This window comes from Python bivittatus, unplaced genomic scaffold (assembly GCF_059951505.1).
Source record: "Python bivittatus isolate LINGU-HERP-01145 unplaced genomic scaffold, Pbiv_v1 ctg000690_np1212, whole genome shotgun sequence".
NCBI lineage: Eukaryota > Metazoa > Chordata > Lepidosauria > Squamata > Pythonidae > Python > Python bivittatus.
This window is the reverse complement of record NW_028277096.1, coordinates 1,972,040-1,992,142: the sequence shown is the minus strand read 5'-3', so window position 1 is coordinate 1,992,142 and position 20,103 is coordinate 1,972,040. Positions and strand designations below refer to the sequence as shown.

At 38.3% G+C, this 20,103-nt stretch overlaps 1 protein-coding gene across 8 annotated transcripts in view; it reads left to right on the top strand.

The window, feature by feature from the left end:
* Positions 1-235: 235 nt before the first annotated feature.
* HMBOX1 (homeobox containing 1) overlaps positions 236-20,103 on the top strand; it is a 128,633-nt gene continuing 108,765 nt past the window's right edge. For 7 of the 8 annotated variants that reach the window (XM_088152548.1, XM_088152545.1, XM_088152547.1 and 4 more), the window contains exon 1: positions 236-530. The gene's annotated coding sequence lies outside the window, so the exon portion shown is untranslated. Of the gene's footprint in view, positions 531-1,044; positions 1,207-20,103 lie in introns of those variants that run through there. The other variant, XM_088152543.1, reaches the window with a different exon arrangement.

Below are 20,103 nucleotides of genomic sequence, written 5' to 3'. Positions count from 1 at the left end.
TCCTCCCATCCCAAAATGATGTCATGAGTAGCACTATCTTCACCGACCCAGAGAGCACGATGGGGATCGTAGTTTTTTCTCGCCCTCATCATCACTCTCCCGTTTACTGTTAGCCATTGGTGTGGCAGTTCCAGCTCAGGTCTCTGGGAGTCGTAGTCCTGGACGGCCCACTGTATTTTCTCACCCTTGGGAAGGAGGAACTACAAGTCCCAGGGTCTCACAGCGGCAGCAGGTGGGAGCTTGGATGTTGATATCAACATGGCGCTTGTCAGCAGACAAAGGCAGTCAGTCTGGTCTGATTGAGCCCAAAAGGGAGCAGGAAGAAGTGGGAGGGGTTTTTTTCTTTCCTTGGGGGGTTCAGGGGAAGCAGAGACTGGGAGTCTGAAGCAGTTCCCCCCTGGAGCTCCTCTCCATTTTATTTTGCAGGGTCCCCCCAAAAAAGAAATCTCTTTGCTTTTCCTATTTGGGAGCCACCCCCAACTTCTGCTTCTAAATGGTCAAGTGGAGAAAAAAGTAGCCAGAACCAAAACGTGAGTATCCTTTTGACGGCGGAGGGCACGATCTGGGCTGCTCGGGAGCAAAGGGCGATCGTGCAGAGAAGGAAGAGGAGGAGAGGGTCTATCTTTTCCTTTTGTTTTGATTGAGCTTGTGGTTTTTTTCTTTCCTTTTTGTCCATTTGGGAGTAGAGGGATGAGTATTTCTTTTCTAAACGCATCCCGAGTGACTTTGTGAGGGCTTGAGGATTTTAGAGCGGAGAGAGGACGAGAGAAAAATTGCGTGTGTTTTTTCCCTCTCTTTTCTCTTCGCAGCTGAAGGGAGAGATCCTGTTAAACAAGCTCTTTTAATTATTTTTATTTAGGCGATCAGAAGTTTGAGGGTATGGTAGCCGGTTTTTTTTCCCGTTTGATGAGTAGCGTTATCACAGATTACTTATCTCTTACCTCAGTTTAGCTACTCTTTATGAACAGGCAGAGAGATAGGTTGAAGGATTTTGCAATCTTTTTGAGTAATGGTGGTTTTGATCTGTGTTCCAAAGGGTTTTTTTTGGGGGGGGGGCGAAAACCTTTACAAACAGTGACAATGGTTCTTCTGAATTAGTTATTACTCAGGGGAAAAGTAGGGAGTGATAGTATCTGTGTTTTGTTTTGTTCGTTTTTGGATTTTCCCAAGCATCTGGAAACCTTTGGCTACTGTTACGGCACACAGGTAATCTTTGCAATACATTTATATGGACAGAGTTACTCTAGTCTGACACGATTTTTTCCCAACAAATCTGTTCTTGCGTAGGTCAAGGGGATGATTCCTCAGGGCATGAAAAAGGTCAAAGAGGGATACACCAGATCTGTAGGTCTCCACATTCCTTGCGAGTGATATAGACAAGAAATCCTGGACTGTACGATATGTGGGATGATGGTGGGGTAGCTTTGCTTCCTACTTTACTGTTGGGGTTTGCTAGACTGTATTACAATATGTAAGAAATTATTGTCTGAGGTATTAGCAGGGAAAGGACTTTTTTTTTAATGATCTCGGAGTGGGGTATTTCTTTTTGTTTGGGTGATGGTTTTCAGTGGTTAATTGGAATAGATATTAACAAGAGTGAAATAATTCTGAGTGAAATGAGAGTGTAAGACATTTGGCTTCATTGCTGTTAAGTTTTTCTGGGGAGTTGATCCTAATATTGAATGGGGCAATTGATGTTCAGATTATTTAGGCACAGCTTCATTAAGACTAAGTGCCTGCTTTTAATTAAACTTTAATAGCACTGTTGACTCCAGGACACTGAAATGAGTTGAAGATTTCAGGTGTGGATTATATGGGTAAAATACTAATTTTTATACACCTTATTTAGCCAAAGAAGCATTTATTCATGGATTTCTTGATGGGGTTTTAAATGTGAGAATGTTGACAATATTAGTATGCAAAATATGTACTGGTTGGAAAAGGAGATCTCTGTCTTCAAGGAGTGAGAGGCTACTGTAGAGGGAATAGTCACTGGAGACGCTGGGGTGTGCCAGGCTATTGCAGGATAAGGAGGGGATGATCTTCTTGCAAACAGAAGAGCATGACAAGTCGAATGTTGTCAGCTGTTGCTGCATTCAGCTCTTTGCAGGTGTGGAATATGATGTGAGGATATTGATTTAAACTGGAGAGTTTAATATTTGGGTTATTTGAGTTCCACCATGTGCTGATTCAAATCAGTTTTGAGCATCAGCAAGGGCCATATTTCTCAGTTTGTGCTTGGAAGAAGTTGGGGGGGGGGAACTTAGGCTATTAAAAGTTTATGCAGTTGTTTGAGACTTTTGAATACCTTTTTCTCTCCATCACCAGTCCTCAGAAAGTTAATTGTTTAAATCCATAGTATTAAATTTTGAAGCATCTGTGAAGAATTATTCAAGAGTGTTGTACTTAAAGTACCGTGTTTTGACTTCAGATGTTTGATTTCAAACCTCAGATGCTGTGAATTCATTGTGAAAGTTAATGTGAGCTGATGCAGCATGGTGCTTAAGAAATTATGCTGTGAAGTGGGATGTCCTCTAGTTCCAATTCTATCTTAGCTGTGAAATCATTAACAGCACAGTCCTATACTGCTGTATTCAAATAATTTGTATAGGATTGCCGCATAAGTGGCTTCATGCAAACTACCTTTTCTCAGTCTCAGGCTTTCCCATATGGAACTTGGTGATAAATTGGTATTGCTATCTTTCAAGATTATTCATAAAGCTTATGAAGCTTTATGCATGTGGAATGCTATAAACATTCAGAAGCTCTGTATGATGCTAATTTGTAGTATTTTCTAGATTTCATTCCTATCTCTAGATAATTTCTCTAGAGTGGAGCCTTGGTGCTGGTCCTCATCTCTACTGACAATCTAAATATGTAATATTTGTGCATCCTCTATCTGCCTGAAGAGAGTGTAAAGTATAGAGGAATGCAAGACTGTCTCAGAAATTTCTTTTTCTTTCTTTCTTTCTTTCTTTCTTTCTTTCTTTCTTTCTTTCTTTCTTTCTTTCTTTCTTTCTTTCTTTCTTTGGATTTTCTTGATAAGTTTAAAAGGAGTACTTTGCAAAAGTGAATTAGAGCACTCTCATGAAAGTTTGGGTAGCTTCCTTTCCACTATGTAAGAAAACCAAAGATTAATTAAGGAGGATGTACAGTACCTGGCTTGACAAAATAGCTTAAGCAATATTGTGGTTATATGTGGTGGGTATATCCAAGCAGCTGTGAGTTATTCAGCAAACCACAATAAAGTAAACCATGGCTTACTACAATGTATAAGTTCAGCCAGAGAGTGTTATGAGCAAAAATTATGTTTCAAATTGTCCCAGAAGCAATAAGAAACAAAAAGGGTAGCCTTTCTGGTGGTGTGTATGAAAGTGATTTAACATAATTTTGCTATATCAATATGGAGACTGGCTTGATACAAAGTTAGCCTTGTGCCTACCTAACAAGGTAGTGCCTACTGACTAGCAGATTAAAATTTTTGTTGATTGATTGCTGTCTGAAGTCTTTTAACTAGTGATATCAGAGATTGAACAGATTACATCTGCAAGCAGAGTCTTTCCTCAGTCATAGGGAACATCATATGATGGTGTCTTCATTGATCATTCATCCCCCTCTGGAAAAAAATGTTAATATGTGAAATTATTTCCTTGACCTTGGGAGTGGTACTTAAAACACAGGTCTTCTAAGCTATCCTGAAATGTTTTGCTAATGCTTTTGGGGAAAATTATGGAATATATTTGAAGTGAATATCTAACCTCCAATGACTAAAGTTGACATTTGCAAATTGTCATGGTACAAATCTCTTTGTATCATCTGTCTTTTTCTTCTCCACTGCCACTCCTGGAATAAAAGCCTAGTTTCTTTGAAAGTTATGTTTTGTCATAGTGAAGTATGTTTCACTTTTCACAAAGGCAAATCATGGTGTTCAGCTGGCAGTCTTTAGACCAAACTAAAATCTGCAAATAGGACATAGTTTGGAAGGAGAAGTAGCAGGGAACGCTTCCATGCCTTTGAAGTCTTATGGGACTTTGAACATATGTTTACCTCTGATGATGAATTAGTTTTAGGTTTTATAGGTTAAAATAGAGGTATCCTTTGCTATCTACTATATTCTGGATTGTCAGTTCACATTCTTTCTTTGCCGTTTTCTTGAAGATCTTTTTTAATACCCTCCTGCCTGATCCTTATCCCCTTATGAAATGATGGGACAAGGTACAGCATTTAAAGCTATGCTTTTTTCATCCTTCGTTATCCTTCCGTTTTCTGCCTCATTTCTCTTTTTGTATTCTATTGCTGTGTAATAACTTTGGGGCAGGGGTCCCTTCATGATTGTTTCCATTAAGATTTCATGTATGTATAACCCTCTATGTATGAATAAATATGCTATAGTTAGAATATGGTGACTCTTTCTTAAAAATGTATGAAGAACGCTGCGGGATCTGATGAAAGGTCCAGCTAATGTGGCACCTCTTTTGTTTCCAGTTTATCAGGTTGTCTTTCAAGATAATTAACTAGAGAAATGAAAAGTATATATGCTCATTCTGAAATGCAGGTCATAAATGTAAGGATCTCTAGCGCAATGTGCTTTTTTCTGTACAGCACCAAACACCCTTTTTCCCCAACATAGATATTAAAAATTAGAGCAAGGAAGGATTAGAAGCAGATGTTTAGGAAGGTTGTGGAACATGTGATATGGTGGGTTTTCAAGAAACAATGCGGAGGGACCATGCGTTGATCAGGCATGTATTAGATATGAATATCTTGTGCATTTGTACAGATGCATTTTTGAGGTCACTTAATATGGATTAAACATCCCATAATATTCTTATGTATAATTGGGTTGAACAAATACAGATGAACAGTTTGAGCTTGTGTGTGCTTTATTTGGCTATAAGGTCCATTACAGAGAATGGTACTTGTTCCCTAGTAAGTATCTCTAGGATTGTGGCCATACAACAAAATGACCTTTAGCAAGCTCTCAGAATCACTCAGCTGCAGATTAGTTACTCTTTTAACACCCTTTACCTTGTTTGTTTTGCACTTTCTGGCAGAAAGGTGGACCCCCCCCCCCTTGGATGCTTGCTTGTGAAGGATTTTAGTCCATGTTTTATGACTGGGCGTACTGAACCAGGAGATGATATCATCACTTCAGATTAATTAGCACAGCATATAAGGCTATGCTTTTTGTGCATGCAGCATTGGATTTTGTGTTTCTGGACAATTTTTTATAACTGCATTGTAAAGGAGGCTATTTAAAAAGTGATGCATCCTGCACAAATTGGAGGAAGGAAGGAATGATTTTTATTTTGTTTTATTTAAATGTCCCACCTCTCTTTGAAAAGAAATGTCTAAGAAAGGTTCCGAAGGATGTTCTACTGTGCATGAAAGATGTGGCATAAAATTAAAGTTGCTTGAAAAAAGAGCGCTTGTGAAAAAGAGGGAGAGAAAGTGCTGGCTCATAGGCTCATATCACTGCGGAGGGCTTGGCTCAGTGTTCTGTATGCTGTTTCCTTCCTATGATGGTGGAGCCATCAGATGCTTTTCTCCTTCCCATAAATGCTGGGAGTGAGCAGTTTTATCTCTGGGGGTTACAGTCAAGGAGCTTGATTCCATTTCATTTAGCCATGGAAGCTGTATTCACTGTTCACATACTGATATTAAACTGTGCTGAGTGGAAGAGGCAGGGTGCTGTGCTACAGATGAGACTGGCTGATGTGCAGTCAGGGTTGACATCTGAACTGAAGGGCAATCCAGAAGGTGAAACTTTTTATTCCCCTCCCACTATTTGTTCAACGTTTTTTAATCTTATTGACCCATTTCATGGCTTTCATGATTTGCAAGCCATGCTCTATCCTCATAACAGAAAATGAGCTGAACCTAAAAAAAAAAAAGTCATTTTACCTTGACTGCTGATTTAGATAATCATTGGCTTCTCTTAACTGAGAACTGTTCTGACAGGTCAAATTCCCATTCTGGGTAAGGATAATGGGAATGTAGTCCCACACATTTGGAAGATGTGATTTGAATAGTTGCCTGCCTTAAATATCTTTATATGTTAACTTAAAGTTTTTTTGTTGGATTAACAAAATCATCAGCTGCTTTGTGAAGTCTTAGCCTTCGAAATACAGGATATAAATATCCTGATTCTGTAATAAAGATCAATCTTGCATCACTGCGTGTGCAATGATAGCTGAATATTTCTTGTAAAGTTTCCTTTTCTACCACTGTAGCTCTTTCTCTAGGCATTACTTATCTTTTCAATAAAGTATTAAATGATCAATAGCATTAAAACAAAATAATTAAACTATAGTATGGTAAGACTTTAAAAGAGCAAACCAATCAAGGGTGACATTTGGGGCATAAAGCAGTCTTTGGCTGGTGCCAAAAAGCCATGAATACTTCCCAGGGTGTTGCATTCTAGAGATGGGCTTCATAAAAGCTTTTCACTGTTTTTCTTGTCTCAGAAGTTAGGGACACTTAGAGATGGCATCTGATAGTGGTAGAGCATATTTTTTAAAGTACCGTATGTGGTCCTCAAAATAGTTGTCTCAAGGCAGCTGACAGCACACTAAAATTACAATTTAACTTTCTTAAAACCAAAACTATGATTAAAATATCTAGCATGTAACAATGAAAACATAAAAACAAACAGTGATTGGTTGAAAAGCTCAGCTGCAGCCCAACATTTTAAGAATTAAAATACTAGCAGTACAAGAAGTTATTTTTATTTGGCTCTGGAAAGATAAGAAAATAGGTGTGCCCTGGGGAGGGCATCCCAGAACCTAGGAGACCATTAGTACTGAGAAGGTTGTTCCCTGGAAGCCACTTACTACACTTCAGTGTGGGAGGATGCCTGGAGCAGCACTTCTAAGAATGACCATAATACAGGTAGGGAAATGTGGGAAGAGGGGATCCTTCAAATGCTGTGATCAAAGACACTTATAAAGCCCATTAAAAAGCACTAGCACTTTGGATTGTACTCAGACATGGGTTGGCAGCTGGCGAAGTCATTACTGAACAGGCATGAGCTATTCATAAAGTTGTCTAAAAAACATATTTCTACTAGTAGAATTTTCCAAAAAGTCTTCTAAAGCAGCTGAACATCTAAGCATTAAGTAATATAATTTGTGGATTACCAGAGATTAGTTTGTTTGGAGAGATTTCTAGGAATATAGGTGAAGTTGCCTGATACTGTGTGAGATATTGTCCTGTTCAGCAAAATGCTATTACTTTGACCTGCAGAGCTCTCCAGAATCTCACGTGAAGGTCATTTCCATACCTGATAACTGAAATCTCTGTTAACTGGAGATGCCAGAGAGTCTTTTGCATGCAAAGTATAAACTATACTGCCAAGCTGTTGTCTTAAAATACAGATGTGATGAGGTGCCTATTGGTGGATTATGCATATGAGAGACTGTTACAGAAACCAGAATGCACTTCTGTGGCCTGAAGAATAGAATTCTGCAACCTACGTGAAAGTACCTGTACGGTGCCCTTGTATGGTGCTTTTTGCTCTTGGGGCCAGGCATAGAGATATTTGACATTCAAGGTGGATCATTATAACTTTTCAACCACACCCTTTTTCTCTAAGAAATCATTAGTATTGTCCCTCCATCTTTGTAGCCTTGGGGTCCAGAAGCATAGCTTTCTTAAAAGCTGAAATTCTCAATAATGTGTGCTTACTTCCAGCACTCATTGAATAGAAGAGCAGCATAAAGATATTGTAAACAAATAAAATAAGCCAGATTCAATATTTGCCCAATGTAGTTCCCTCGTACCGATGGCTACTGATTTATAACTAAAGTCATTCTGATTTCCTTTTTCTTGGAAATTTAAAATGGCAAGTCCTGTTTAAGTAGTTATATCTCTGAACATAAGTTGAATTTCACCCAACACTTGTGGGCAAAGAAACCGTCCCCTGAAGGACCTCCCTGTAGTTCTTAAAAGAAAATATTTTGGAGGAGCATTGTGTATAGGGGATTTACCTTTGCAACCTGAAATATAAAAATATAGGACATACACTAAACTATAAATGCAGTTGCCATGGAATGAGTTGTATATATGAATAGCAAAAATCTGTATACTAGGCAGAAATGTTCTCTGTCATGATAGTTTTAATATGTTATAGAGAAAGGTGGCTCCCTGAAAGACCTTTGTCATTTCAAGAGACTGTTAGTTGACCGACCAAAGTCCATTGGTTAAAAATATAAGTTAATGAGTTAGCATGCATCTTTGATGTATTAGTACTGGTAGTATTTCTTTAAGTTAGCTGGCACCAAATAGTTCTCCTGTGAGTCAGCTGGTACATGCAGTCCACTGAAGTTTACCTTAAGTAAATTTTACCTTAAGTCAGAGGTTCTCAAACTTCGTAGTACCACAATTTGTTCAAATGATAAATGAATTTATTTGACCCCACCCCATGAATAAACTAATGATATAACTAGAGTTGAGCAAGAAGTAAATACAGCATATAAACACATTTTAACCTATATTTCACAGGAGTTCTCAAACTTTGAAGTACAGTGACTATCCACTGTGAGTTTGGAAAGGTAAAATAAGGAACAAAGCCCAGAGTGAATTATGGCAGTCCTCCTATTTAGTCTGTGCAAGTCTGATCAGTTTTTTTTTTTAAATTGTGACCCCCGATCCACAGTTTGAACAACTCTGCCTTCAGCAATTATGGCACTTCTACTTATATACGTCTGTCAGTTTGGGGGTTTAGGCTTGGGATTCAAAGGATAGTCTTGTTCCTTAGCTTTGTAATCGTTTAACTGCTGGGCTAGGGTTAGTATTGTCAATCATCAGAAATTATTTCCTGTCCTAAGGTATTAAATCAGGCATACAGAATAAGATTGCAACCTTTGCCACAGGGAGGTTTGATTCACTTCACTTTAGAACCGCCTACTAGAGTCACTGCCAGCTGATATACAAGGTGCAACCACTAGTAAAATGATTGCTAGACTTGGAGTTCCCAGCAAATAGTAGCAGGGATGTAACACTGTGTGGTAAGGTTCCTCCTAAGTTATCCTGCTCTCTTTATTTGAGGGGCAAATAAAGCTTACTTGCCTGCAGTGCGGTGAGGCCAAACTTGAATTTTTGCCTGCTAGACTCTTGCCTCTGAAGCTGAAAAAATATAGATGGCAACTAATCAAGTAGATGCCATTCTCACTGCAGTAGGTAAATTCTGGCAGTTTTAGAATGGTCATTTTCTAAGAAGTGTTTGAACATATTTGATGGTTATTTCTGAATGATGTGCTCTGTCCCCATTCAATAATATGTAAGTGGCTAGAAGGTAAAGCTCAGCCAAGTGATCCAGTAGTAGTGGAATAAGCTGCAGGCATGCTTTGGCATTGCAAGTAAATGAAGGAGATATGCACATGTATATGAGAATCAGGCTCAGGAGGATCAGGAAATACCATATTGCCATTGTTGTCAAATGATTCCTCAAAACAATAATTGAAGTACAGTGACTATTGGTCTGGCAGAAGGGGCATGTTGCAGATCCCACCAGTCAAGGAATTTAGACTGGTGGGATCTAGGAAGAAGGCCTTTTCTGCCATGGCCCCCCTCTGTGGAACAACCTACCACCCAAGGTGTGGTGTGCCCCCACTCTTATGGCCTTCAGGAAGAGCGTGAAATCCTGGCTATGCCAGATGGCCTGGGGGCTGGGTGGGGGCTCACATCAGTGGAAGTGGCTTGTGGGGTAATTGATTTTGCCCCCCCCATCATCTTGAATATTTTTAGTTTTTATGTATAGGATTTGTTTCTATAGTTTGACTTTTTAATTAATTAATTTTAATTAATTAAAGGGGTATTTATTTTTAATTGTTTGTGGGTTTTGTTTTAATTGTGAGCCACCCAGAATCACTCATTGAAGGAGATGGGCAGCATACAAATTTAATAAATAAATAAATAAATAAATAAATGGAATTAGATAATAGCTAAAAAGAAATTAAAGTAATTAATAGAAGCAAATATGTGTAGCTCAGGGTTGAACTGTGGAGTCCGTGGGGTTCTCTGAGCTTGGTTGTTTTCTTGCAAATGTTTCATTACCCGGCTAGGTAACATCTTCAGTGCTCTAAAGTAATTAGATATTTGGGGAGAAAAACAGAAAATTAATCACAGTTGAAAAATTGAAGTTTATATTTTTCTTGTTTCTTAATTTTTTTTTTGTAAGTTCAAAAATATTGAAATCAGTATTTCTCAGGGTTTGCTATGATATCCTCCATCTAGGGTTCCATCTCAGGTTATTTTTCTTTATTGAAATCTTAGGACCTCATGCAGATAATAAAGAGTAATGTGTTCTTCTTCTTCTATACTCTGTTAAGAATTAGAAGCTCCAAAGTTAGTTCATGTTGGTATTTTAGGTAGTACTTTAAGAGGTCAAAAAGAATAGTCAGTTTTCTGAAGGTGGAAGAGTGACCATGAACAAGAGGGGACCCATGAATACCAGTAGGAGTGCAAGCCATTTTTTCTGCTGCTAAATTCACAGACCTCAGAAGATATGTGAGTAAATAATCTATTCTTATCAGTTTTATTAATTTACCCATTTATTGGAGATGTCCTTTTGTCTGAAAAAAATAAGACCATAGCGTTCTGCAGTGTGGGAGGGTGTTGTGAATCATCATGTGGAGCTTTGAAAATTAAGATGTCTGAGCCAGGAGGACATCTGCATCCCAATCTTAGATGGGATGGTGAAAAGAAGCGTTGTATATTCAAGGCTTTTCTTAAAAGGAAAGCAGTAAGCAGTTTTGTGGCATGGTGTTCAACACACTTCCCAGGCCTTTGGATCAGGATAATAGGATTAACATGACACGTAGGGAAACGGAGAAGGAAGAGAGGGGAAAACAGATTTCCCAAATAAGTGACTATTAATATTTTGATTTGTTCTTCACTTTATCCACAAAAGTAATTATAATTTGTTAACTATTCTGTTAGGCTTCATGGCAGGAATAGTAGTATAAGCCAGTGTGTTTGTGTGTATTTTTTATATTGCTTAATTGATTCATTTTTTAGAATTGTATCCTGTCTTTTCTCCAGGTCCTCAAGGAAGCTCCACTAATGAGCTTGCTTGGAATTGTTAACAGTTTCTGTTCCTTCCACTGTTGCTACATTATGCTGGGACAAAGTTTTGCAACAGCATGCAGAAAACCTTCTATTAATTGGTGGCTCTCTTTGGCTTGCTGAAATGTTTGAGTGTTGAAAACTGGCAAGGATATACTCAAGGAAGATGAATATAAAGTATGCTTATACAGTGGGTTGATCAATTTCTGAATATTTAAAAGTGTTTTTAATCTCCAGAGTACCTATTTGAGATTGAATGCTTCAAAACCAGAATGAAGGGTACATAGAGCACCATAAAGAAATGTAGTAGTGGGGGATGGCAAGGAAAGTTTATCCATTTATCTGTTTATCCATTTCCTATCCTTGTAGCCTCCAAATGTTAAACGACAGCTCTGTGTTGGCTTAGGTTGATGGAAATTATAATCCAACCTATCTGAAAGGAATCACATTGGGAGAAAGTGCCCCAGCACACTTTAATATATCAGAATAAACATACTTCTTATAGGTTTACATTATTAACTCTTATCTCAGCAAACTTCATAAGCATTAACAAGCTTTAGGTTTTGCCAAACTTTTGTAGAACTGGTGGATTTATTTTTTTACCAAATTATGATTGTACAGTATCAAACCATAGACATCAAATGGTGGTGTGAGCTAGTTTTCAAATCTAGCCCTTTACAACGGGTAGCTTGGCAAAGAAACTGGTAAGAATTATATGAGAAAGGCATTGTAACAAATCCATTATGACTAACAGCTATTGGTAGCCTAATCATCCATGAATTTCTCTAAGCTGTCTTTAAAACTAAGTTGGCTACTAGCACCATGGAAACAAACACATGTGGTTCAGCAGTGCAGTTCTATGGATCTAGTTTGAAGTTATTGGTAGGAAAACTTTTTAACTGGTTCAATATCTTGTTATATTTCTGGAAGCTCCAACCTGTGGAAACTGGAGGAGACAATACCATTTCATTGTCAGATGAGAAGAGTCTTAGATTAAAAGTCCTTCTAGCTTAGCAACCTGTTGCTAGCAATAACCAGCCAGAAGGTGACAGCTTCTTTTATTACATCCAGTGACTGAGATGTTCAACTCTGAAGGTTTCCTAGAACAATGAGAGGCAGTGCTTCCAAATTCCCAAGTGCAATTTCAGGCAATTCTAGTATAAAAGGGTTTACAGTAGGGCTGAGAATGCTTCAAAAATGATTTGAAAGAAATGTTATGGAATGCATTGGAGCAAAAGCACAAGCACCTCTTTAAAGCAGCTGTCTCTTTTTTCAGAACTATGATTGTTTTAAGACATTAATTCATGTGGAAGCCTGACAAAAGAAACAACTGCTTTAAAGAGATGCTGTGCTTGCACTCTCATGTATTCCAAAGCACTGGACTCATTTAGAAACATGTACAGTTCTAATTTAGAGGAGTACACATTCTGTACCTGAAACCCTGGATAGCTGCTGTCACTCCAGGTGGACAGTGTTTCGCTAGATGGAGAAATGGTCTGTTCACTTCAGAAGCAGCTGCATATGTTCCATAACAAAGGCCTATTATCAGTAAGTTTATCTAACCATTAAATACAAAAAGAGAAATCTAAGTTAAATATAACCATTACCATATTTTATGGAGGTAAAGACTGAATTTGTTTATTTATTTGTTTATTTATTCAATTACTATAGCCACCCATCTCAGAAAAGTGACTCTGGGTGGCAATCAATCATAAAAACAGTTAAAACCAATACAAACATAATAGAAATACACACATACACACACACACACACACACATGTTGAGAAAATTATAACTTTAGGTATCGATATAGCCAAGAAATGGGGCCCTTAACACTTGGGGCCCCAAGCACATAACCAGGTCTTTAAGGCCCTACAAAAGGCCAACAGGGTTGAGGCCATCCTAACCTCTGGAGGGAGAATGTTCTAGAGGGCAGGGCCTACAGCCGAGAAGGCACGCCTCCTAGTCTCCACCAATTGACATTTCTTAGCTCATGGAACCCGTAGCATGCCCAACCTGCTAGACTGAATTGGATGGGTAGAAACAACTGTTAGTAGATCTATAAACAATTTTCAGTCATCTAGCATCACCTTGTCCCAGTAAGATTACTGGAGAAGAATGCTTGACTCTCTTGTCTCAGAGTTTGAGACCCAGAATAATGTTCTTAAGGTACAAGAAGGCAGATTCCAGTTGAAAGTTGGAAATTTTTCAGAAGGAACAGTCATCTAAGTTTGTAGTGGACCTTCTTACATTGGATGTGATTAAACAGCTACTGTCAGATGCTTTAATTTGGATTCCTGCACCATACAGGGAGTTCGATTCAGTGTCCTGTCTGGCTGCTATAAAACTAAAAAGTGGACTTTTGTAGGACTTTGGTTTTGGTGATGATAATAAATTCCTGCTTGATTTTGTGTTCAAGTATTCATTTATTTTCAGAATATGGATCATCTGCCTAAGCTACTGTTTTGCATTTGGTACTGTGTTGTGGTTGTTACTGTTATTATACAAGTCAATATATGTATTTGCCTGGGAACTCAGGTTATTCTTGGAAGTCCTCTAGATGCCTTCACTAAATAGGCAGGTGGCCTATTAGCCTCCCTGCACCCATATTCATATCTGGGACCAATTCAAGACACATTTTCTTTTTATAATTTTTTTTTTTGACAAATGCCCACATTACATTGAGATAATGGCATTTATATGTTTTGATCCATGTATCTTTCCTCTTCTGTTTATTAATATGTTGTTTTATTGTTTTATTAACCTTTTTAGTGTTTTAAACAACTCTAAACAGGTTTGCAATCTGCTCAGAAAACTCCAGTTATTAGTCAGGTTAGAAGAAATAATAATGATGATGATGGTGGTGGTGATGATGATGATGATGGTTCTGCAGGCCTGAAGCCTGCTTCCACATTCATTTGACCCTAGTGCAAATTTCCACTGATTGATCTTGTCTCCCAATTTGTGATGTGTTTCCTTCCCCCCTCAGAGACACAAATCCTTGATCATGTTGTTGATTCTTTTCTATTCCTTTCTCAGTCTTCTGTTATTCTGGTGGATCAAGAGATGCTCTTTACTGATTGAAGCTTATTTGGATTTGTGGCAGCCTACTGTGATGTGGAATGGGCTTATTGACTTCATCATTGGTTCAAATGCCATTCCATGGTGTGATTTATTTGGATTTGGCTTAGCATCTTCTGTGAATCCAGTCATTGTGATTTATAAATTGTGCTTTCTGGCTCAACATGCAAGGTGTGAAGCCAGCCACTTTGGCTTATTGTGGGTTGACACTTACTCACAAAAGTGGCTAAGTAAAATATAGCTTAATGCAATGTGTACAAATCTAGCTGCCATATATGATGTGAAGCTGTTTTGCTCTCCCCTTTGAAAGCCCTGTAAGTGGTGTGGAGCTTATGATAGGGCTGCCTTATCTGAGCTGCAAAAATCCAAATGACCTGTAGATGGCCACAAAGAGATATATAACACTCTAACACTTTCCAGCCCTCTTGTGGTCATTTAGATCTTTGCAGCCCAAATACTGATAATCCTAGCTTGTAGAAATGCTTGATATTCTTATATGTTGACAATTTTATAACCATGCATTTTTGTGGGGCTATCATTTGGCACAGTTTCAGTACTTATGATGCTAGGTGAGCAGAAAGGATGCGTGCTTGAATATTTGAAGCAATCTACTGTGGATCTTAGTCCATCTAGCATGGTGCTGTTTTTTCTCTCAACTGAGAATGGCAGAATGAGGTGTCAGTGAGAAATGGCTGTACTAGGTTCACACTGCAGGCAGGTGAGACTTTTTAATGAAAAAAATCCCTTATCTTAAAAGAACTTCCTTGCAATTAGAAAATAAGCATAGCAAAGAGTGAGCACATAGTCAGATGATTTCTTCCTGATATACTGCCTCTTTACTTACAGAAAATGTTTCATTCCAAAGTGGTGTTTTAAAAATGGCAGTGGCTACCTGAAATTTCAAGAGGCGGTTCTCTCCTACCGCTTCAAGACTGGACCACCTTATTCTGTTTAGTGGCAAGATTAGGCCTTCCTGCACTACAAAGTGAGATAATAGCATTCTGAACTGTACCACTTCCTACTGCATATGAAAACGCACATTATTTTGATTGTAACCAATCACCAGGATAGAGGTGGGCATAGTTTAAGCATATCTATATATCTGATATGCACAAAACATTTTAATTGGGATGCAGTGAGGAAAAAGAATCGGTCTCTATCTTATGTAGCTTACTTTCTTAGGACACTACCACCTCCTTACACAGCTTTCAGCCAAGGGATGGTAGCTAAAGTTTATGGCTGGTACAGCTCAGAAGTAGCCTTGCAAAAGGAGTTGAACACTTTCTCTACTGGTGATATCTGAGTTTGCTTTCATACCATCTTCTTTTGTTTGGAGCATGACTTCTTAAATTAATGCGTCCCAAAATAGTTTTCTTGTGAGCAAGTTGTTGTTTTTTCTTTCTTTAGTAGTGTGAGAAGCTTTTTTGATTAAACACTGGAGGGAAGATTCAAGAGTGCTCGCAAATAGATGCAATTTAAGTTTAAGATTAGCACATACAAACATTAAATCCCTTTCTCACTGTAAAACAGCCTTCCAGCTCCAAGAGTGGGAAATCGTTCTTCAAATAGGGGGCTGGCTGAAAATCTCACAGTGTAACTGTGAAATGCACACTTTATTTTTATCTTCTGTCTGCCTTTTTTTTTAAATGCTAATGTGAAGTTCTGATATTTATATAAAACCTGTTCTCTGTCAGAACAGTTCTGTACTACCTAGGCCCTTCATAACACAAGCTGTAGAAGAATTTGGCATCCTGAAAATCTTTGAAAATAAAAACAGCAACAAAATAAAGGAAGTTGCCAATCTTTATGGCACAGGGAACAGCTTGGATGCATGTGGGCAGACAATGGTGAATACAGGGAATTGACTGTGTGATGGAGTGTGGGCAGGTGGGAAATAATACTGGTATTTGGAAGGCATCTGGATCATCTAGCTTTTTACTGGGATGGATACAAGGTCTAAAAAGATGCAAATAGATCAGTGAAGTAATCATAGCACCCTCGTTTTTCTGTAGTATTAGGTGAAAGCTTATGAATGTACTTGAAAGCAAATAAATGACATTCAACAGAAAAACAGAACAAGAATAAATGAATTCATTAATGAAAATATTTTAAGAGTTAACATATTTTTTAAAAAACAGGGCAAATTTCAGATATTGGACTTTGTTAAAAACAACCATCTCACTGTCTATATAAATTTTTCAAAGCCTTGGAATCAGGGAAATATTTATGCCCTCATTACTCAGGTAGACTCTTTTAGATCAAGTTATCATTAAAGGCAAGAGAGCAAGGCTAATAGGTAAATCAATCAACCAGTAAGCTTACTTGGAGTGCAAGTGGTGGGTTCATTCACACAGTTAGATGGTGCCATGACTCAACCCTTTCCAAGCCCCTAATCTTGGGATGATCTGATTTCTCTCTTTGAACTTGTTTGGATTTCAAGCTAATCCCTGGTATGGTTTGTTTGGATTTCTCTTAATATAATATGTGAACCTAGCCTTTCTGGTTGATAAACCATGATGTGTAGTTAGTGTGTTGCCAAACCTAGCCACTTGTGGTTTATTCAATAAACCATTGCTAAGTAAACCATAGCATAGCACAATGTGTGAATCCAGCCTCACTGTAAAATAATCTGATAGTGCAGTATGTAAAACAGTTGATGCGTGAAGAATTTTGCTTTTGTTGTGGGGTAGTTGTTTGCTCAAAACTTCTGCTTCCTCCTTGTCTTGTGATTATAGGCCAGCTTTCCCTATCTTGGTGCTCTCTAAATGTACTGGGTTACAATTTAAATGATTTCCCAAAGGCATAGAAGGAATGAAACCTGGTAGACCTCCAATGCAAAACAATTTCAGAGGCTTATTATTTAAAAATTAGCATTTTTTAAAAAATGTAACATAAATGAAAAAGGAAGTTCCCAACTCCAAAGGGGTTATTTAGTAGTTATTTTTGGTCGAGCAAGGACTAAGAAACTAATGAAAAGCTTAATTATCTGCAAGCTGAAGAAAAATTCCACAGATAGTCAAATTCTTCTGGAGTCCTACCGTGGGTGAATTGTTTTGTTATGTACATTTTTATTTAAAGCAATACACCTCTGATTATTAGATTTACAAGTTGTGGAACTTCTAGCTGCTGGTTCCCATCTAGATCTAGAGCTAGATGGAGCTTTTGGACTCATCCAACAAGCCAACTATTATGCTCAAGTAACTGAGAAGATGTCTGCATCCACCAGTACTTTGTCTATAACTCAGGGGGAAGCTATGGCCCTTCACCTATTGTTGAACAGTTCCCAGCATCTCAAATTTGCAAAGCCACTGAAAGGTAATTCAGTAACATCTGGAAGGTCATAAATTCCATACCTCTGTAGAGAAAAGTAAAATGAGGAGTTGCATTATTTGAAAACAGACATTATGTTTTTATTTATTTATTGGCTGTATACCATGCCTTTCTGCCAATGAATGGCACTCAGTGTTTCTAAGAATAAAAATAAAAACAATATTGAATAATTCAAGCACCATTAAAAACACAATAATAAACAACTGTACCACCAACCCAACTCAGCAGCCAAAACCCACTTACACACCAAAGGACCACATAAGTAAAAACTTCTTGTGTGCCAGCAGAGGGGTGATTGAAGGCAACCAGTCTGATCTTTTTGGCAGAGAGTATCAAACCTGGGAGCAGCCACTGAGAGGGTCCTCTCTTGTGTTTTCATCAGACATCCTTTGGTGATAGGAAGTGTGGAAGGAAACTCACATAGAAGAGTTTGAAAAATGCAAAATCTTCCTTTGCATGTATGTACAGAGAGAAGAGCAGTTGTAATAGATTGGAAAAGTGCAGAATTTTTTCCCTGGCTTGATGTTTTGGAAGGAATTCAAACTTCTGGATGGTTCAAGTGCTCCCCTAGAACTAGATTTGCAACTGTTCTAAAAGAAACAGGAGTCTCTGTATGTTCTTGACCTACTTGCCAAAGGCTAGCTGATAAATGGTACTCAGGCAGAAGCAGAAAGGCTCCAGGAAGCCAAAATTGCTGATGGCTGATAGCTGAATGGCTGGTGCTGTGAGTGTGGAGTGTATGGAAGAAAGATGGCAAATTTGAACCTAGCAGACATCAGTTTGTCTGAAGAAGACCAAAAACAAAAGTCCAGGAAGAGAATGATGTGGGACAGCCAGGAGGAAAGCTGAACCATTGTAGGACTAACAGAAAAAAATCGGAGTCAGCTGAAATCTATGTGCAAACAAAGGAGAAACAGTCTACAGTCTGACATGAGCATTGAAGTTGACTTACTCATCTGGAATCTCCAGGAGAGAGAGAGGAATGGATCTGAAATATGAGTGAGTAAGCTGAGAAAATACTGCATAAAGAGAAAATGAAAGCAGTTCAGAGAGAAGGAAAAGAAATCTCAACAGCCCTTAAAAGAATAGAAATTGTGCAAATAATACACTCAGGCCACTAAGCTAAGAGACAACATGGACAGTTCTGTAAATACATTAATGGGTTTGTATTAAAACATTTCTAGGGTGAAAATAAGTTAGGCATAAGTGTTGAGTCAAGACTTTATGTTAGAAAAACCTAAGTGCTGTCTATATATCTGTGAAGCAATAAATAGAACCCTTTGAGGGTGAGGAGTCTGCCTACTCGGCTGGCCTGTCTGTGCCTGAATCATTCAAAATAGACCCATGACAGTGGGATCATGAAAAGATTGCTCCCCAAAATCAGAAAACTGATCTTTAAGCTGGAAGAATATCCAAACATGTAGTAGAATTCTTTCCCTCTTCTACCTCATTTTGCCACTCTCCCTTGTAAATGAACCCTTCACCAAACCAAATGTTGTTCCTGTTGTTACAGCTGTACAACTTGGTTAGATGAAGCCATGCAATTGAGTATTTTGTTTACAGCAGTAGGTAGTCAGGTCCTTCAGGAAACCCCCAAGGGAGGGATGAAAAGAGTGGTCTTTGCTGGGGATGAACACTATACTATATTTTTGTTTCATGGTGGATGACAGAGTTTACCTCTTCACAGAAACGCAGAGGATTAGGCTGCAACATAGTGACCATCAGCACATCTTGGAATAGTGAATTCTGTGGATAATTTCCCTGTTTTGTGAAGAAATCCTTCTCAGGCCTCTGTCTCACAGAATCATTTCAGTGGATCTGACCTCTGTCCATCCTTTCCCTGTTGTCAGAAATTGAGGAAGAAACTAGTTATTGGGAGCGTTTTTACTGTTCAATTTCTAACGAGTTGGAGGCAAGACTTAATTTGCTTCCCCAACTCTTTTTTTTAAGGAAAGTGAAACAAACTCTTATCACTGACCTTGAATACACCAGTTGCTTTTGAAGTGCAGTCAGGAAGTCCCAACTTCATGCCTCTGAATTTAGAGTTTAAATCCAGTGAGTTTAAAAAGTTTCAAGAAGAATTCTAGGAAGTAGCCAGGCTTTGCCAAGGACCCTGAACAGATATAATACCGTACCATGGTGCTGCGAAACATGGTTTAGTTCCTTAAGTTGTGAACTTGCAATGGCCTGTGTTAGAGATAACACTTCTAAAAAATGCAAAAGCGAGACATGAAATTTTGCATCACCCATCCTCCCTCTTTTGCTAGCATAAGGCAAGAAGAGGCGAATGAAAGTATCCTTTCCCTGCTGCTTTAAAGTAACTGGAATGTATTATTCTACCTTGGTTCATACATAACACAAAGCCATAATATGGCTTGTTTGCTTTTGGCTTTTGGCAGTGCTGGGTAGCCTTTGCATGATCTGTGGCTACCTTTAACTTTGGGAGGGAGTTTAGAGCCTTAACAAGCTAGCTGAAGTTATAAAATGGGTGAATGTATGTCATGAATGTGGGAGTAGCTAAGATTTTTCCCATTTTTCAAGGGAATTTTTAAAAAACTGTTAAGCCTATTTTTGGGCTTACACAATAGTTTTTGTGTGTTTTCTGCTTCAAGCTAGTGGGAACAT